Source organism: Myotis yumanensis, unplaced genomic scaffold, assembly GCF_028538775.1.
Source record: "Myotis yumanensis isolate MYYU_CA2020_CCGP unplaced genomic scaffold, mMyoYum1.0.hap1 SCAF_4, whole genome shotgun sequence".
In the NCBI taxonomy this organism is placed as follows: domain Eukaryota; kingdom Metazoa; phylum Chordata; class Mammalia; order Chiroptera; family Vespertilionidae; genus Myotis; species Myotis yumanensis.
The window spans coordinates 38250922-38255095 of record NW_027223755.1 but is presented as its reverse complement, the minus strand read 5'-3'; the positions used below and the strand labels follow the sequence as shown (position 1 = coordinate 38255095).

At 42.7% G+C, this 4174-nt stretch overlaps 1 pseudogene; it reads left to right on the top strand.

Moving 5' to 3' along the window:
* Positions 1-2979: 2979 nt before the first annotated feature.
* LOC139009670 (small nucleolar RNA SNORA48) lies at positions 2980-3124 on the top strand (annotated as a pseudogene).
* The last annotated feature ends 1050 nt before the right edge of the window (positions 3125-4174 follow it).

Below are 4174 nucleotides of genomic sequence, written 5' to 3'. Positions count from 1 at the left end.
TCCTTAGATCACACTTTGAGAACCAATGGGGTAGATGACCAAATGGAAAAGATTCTTAGGGGATCCACTGAGCTTTCCTTTCACTTTCTAAAGACATTTAAAAAATTTATTTCATTTAAATACAGAAGAGATTGTCATTTGTTTAGGGGGATATAGTAGGTTGAATAGTGTCCTCTGAAAATCCATGTCCTTCCAAATAGGCTAGCACTTGGATCTTGGACGTCTAGCCTCCAGAACCAGAACTGTGAGAAAAAAAATGTCTGCTGTTTAAGCCACCCAGTTTATTATGTTTTGTTTTCACAGCCAGGCAGATTAATATAACTGGTCCTTTTAAGAAGAGAAGAGACAGGAAGGAGGCCATGTGGCAATGGAGGTGGAGATTGGAGTGATGCATTTACAAGCCAAGGAGTGGCAAGGCTTGCCAGCAACTACCAGAAGCTGGGAAGAGGCCAGGGAGGCCTTTAGCAGAGCCTTCAGAGGAAGCACAGCCCAGCCAACACCCTGTAAGACATGTTAAGCCTAACAGTTAAGGGAAGGCCCCCTTTTTTGGTAGTTGCTTTGTAATGGATAATTATATGAATAGATGTCAATTCTCAATACTGAAGGTTCTTATGTTTTGTGGTTGGCACTTTAGTGCACCTAACATCTGAAAAGACATTGATTTGCTAGCATTTAACTTGCAATCTCCTACTTCCCAGAGAGGTGCTACATTACGGTGTAACATGATAGAGAAAGGCAAAGAGCTTGGGTTGCTGCTGGCATATGAGTTCTTTCCGTTAATAAAACACTCAGTTGAGTCATTTTCTCTGGTCACTTTTCCATTGTAAAAAAAACTTAAATCAAAGAGCATGACTGCTTTTATTGGCAAAACAGTAGATAAATCAGGGATATAAAAATTCAAGAAGAAGGATTCAGGACAAGCACTACACAGAGTGGACTCGCTGGGTGAAAGGTTTATTCTGTCAATTTCCCTCTTGAGACACTTAGGTTTAAGGAAATGTTTGCACTACTCTAGAGCAAAAGTTGGCTGTGTGTTTTTCTTTTGTGTTTAGGCCACTCTGAAAGTAATTCCTCTGGGCACAATTATCTAACATATGGTGATTTAGAAAAAGCCCAAAGCAAAGGTCATCTGGATGTTTTAGAAAGGAAAGAGTAAAATCTGTCTTGGAGAATAAAACAAAATCAGGAAGGGCTGAGGTACAACTATGTTCAAAGGAACATGAAAAGTAAAAGTGAGAGAGACTTCAAGCAAAAAAAATGCAACTCAAGTGCTTTGTTTTTGCTCTTTTTTTTGGTTTGATTTTTGCATGAGGACTTTGCATGAGGAGATGAAAAAAGGCCTTGATATCAGAGAAGATTGGTGCTGGGTGCACAGCAACCCAAGTTCTTTGCCCTTTTCTATCATGTTACACCCTAACGTAGCACCTCTCTGGGAAGCAGGAGATTGCAAGTTAAATGTTAGTAAGTGTATCAGCAGTGGGCCACTGCCTAAGGCTTCCAAAAGGGCGCCAGACCCAGAGGAAACTAGCGCAGGGACATTCTCATTAAAGTGGAAAGTCCTCCCTAACTCCGATGCTCTGTATCTTCACGCTGATATGGCTGTCAGCAACCGTATTTTCAGTGGATGCTGGATGAAGTGAGGTATCTGAAAGAGTGGATTTTTAATTTTCTTTTAAGATTGGAACAAAAGAGCTGCTTTTAACCATGGTGCCCCAACCAACTCCTCACAACTTTTTGTTGACAAACAATATCTATGGAAATAAAAATGTCAGCTTGTGACTCTTCCCAGAGGTTGTCAACTGGAGTTCGGTCAGGCCAGAATAGGCAAAGGAATTCCCCAAACACATTTCCCCCCACAATGAGAAACATCCTACTTCAAAGCCCCTCAGGGTAAATCAGAGGTGAATAGGTAGACCAGAAGCCATCACCTGATCCACAGAAAAGAAGATGTCTGAAGTAACCAAATTGGATACCAGACTGAATGAAACTGATGAGAATCAGCTATCTGTCTGATACAATGCTGACCCACTGTGATTTGAAGAGGTGGCAGGGATTATACTGGAAAAGCAGAGACAAATGTGCAGAAAATATGGCACAAGCTCTTTTATAAAAGAAACATTCGGATTTGCTCAAGTGTCTGGTGAGGGTGTGGAAGGGTGAGGCATCAGATATTTTCCATGTGCAGGTCAAGTACAGAGGAGGGAGGTGTGGAAATGCAAGAAAACAAACTTAAGATGTTTGTCTTGGCAAGATTTTTACATCATAACATCTTGGAGCTGAAAGACCCTCTATTCCTCCACTCACATTTTATAGCTGAGGAAACTGAGGTCTCGGGAGACTGAATTATCTGAGGTCACTTGGCCAGTTGGAAACAGAACCAGATCACTAACCTCGAGATGCAGGCTTCTTTCCCAAAGCACGCAGCCCGGGGAAGCTCTGAGTGTGCAGAGGTGCTGGGGAGAGGCCGGGGTCTCGGTTCAACACTGAGGCGCAGCAGCATTAGCTCCTGGTGCCTTGGTGGCCCAAAGGCATCTCTGGGGCTGCATTTTTGAGTTTGCTTGGATTTTGAATGCTACACAGCTACAGAGAACTCATTCAAAGCACTTTTCTCATCTAGCTCCACACCATGACCACAATGGCACACAACAACGGGGAAAGAAAGAGAGAGGGGTGATGGCCCCGAGTCGTTCTGAAAGTCTGAGTCGCCATACCAGAGAAACAATGGCAGCCGCAGTGGTGCTAAAGGAGGTCCAGATCCGCTTTCTCTGAAGAGTTCTGTTTCTGACAGCTGGAGTTCTAGACCTCAGAAACCCCCAGCCCCTTAATCTGACCATGTTTAGATCAACAGCTCAGGGGGTGTGATTATTAATAAGTCATGGTTTCTAAATCACTTTAAAAGTCTAGAATGAAAAGTGTTTTACAAATATACAGGGGTGGGCAAATGTAGGTATACAGTTATAAGTACATAAAACAGAGTTTATCCCCTGGCAATGGGCAAGGAGACACCTGATTGGTGGTGTTGCTCTTATATCAGTCAGGGGCAAAGCAGATGTACAGTCCTTTGTTCATCCTAGCCTCATGCCTGTGTTGGTGGCCAGAGCTGTTTCATGCCTGAGGCACATAAAAAAAATAAAACAGAGTTTATTTTTGTATTATTATTTGTTCTTGTATTATCTATTCTTCCATGTAAGAAATACATAATCAAGCACCTGATATAATCACGTATGTGTGGATCAGCTTCTCCAAGGCGGCTGTCACAGAGCAGGTCGCTGTGAAATGAGTCTGGGAGGACCAATGGGTGACCTCCCACTAACACAGTGTTACAATAACAGGAGCAATTGCTGTTTATCCAAGGGTTGGTTTAGAAATGAAAATAATGGTGCCAGTGATGAAAGTACTACAGCCTCTGGACCTGGCAGATATACAGACTTTTAAAACAGCGCCTGGTTCTCAGGAAGAATTCACTGCATGCGGCAGTTTACCACCTACTCTGTCAGGATTTTCAAACCTGTGCAAGTTGCTTTTGAAATGTTCCTTAAAACATACAAAATTTAGCTAAACCTCCATTAACTGTTACATTTGCATGAATATAATAGCAACTTATCATAATCATGTACATTCCAAATTACTGCAGGTTATATTAGGAACTTAATTGACTCCACAATGAGACCTTGAGCCAGCCAGGCCCATACTCACCAGCACTCCACTCCTGTTACTTGGGCTCACTTCCAAAAGCAAACCACCTACATGCAAACCCATGTCTGGATCCTGTATTATGTCCCCCAGTCTGGATTGGTCGGATGTTTTTCTAATCCCTGGATCAGAGTTATAGTATTAGGTGAAAAACAAGAGGAGCAGTTCCCTGTTTATCAGACCATGTCAGGGGGCACCTGATATCTGCATGACATCATGGGTGAGGTTAGACAAGAAGAATTTTAATGGGGAGATTGCTTTGCAGGTGAAAGGCCCTGTGCACAGTGTGTTTTTGGACTAGAGAAAAGTCCAGGTGGGCTGACAGGTAGAGCATTTGCAAAGGAGTAGTGGGAGATAAGGCCAGTGTTGGTGTGGCGCTTTTAAGCTTTTTAAAGGTTTTGTAGAAACAGACTTTTTCAAAGCTTGGCTTGAAAGGTGATTGGGTAGATCTAAAAAGCTCACAAAAGCTAGGCAGAGCGAA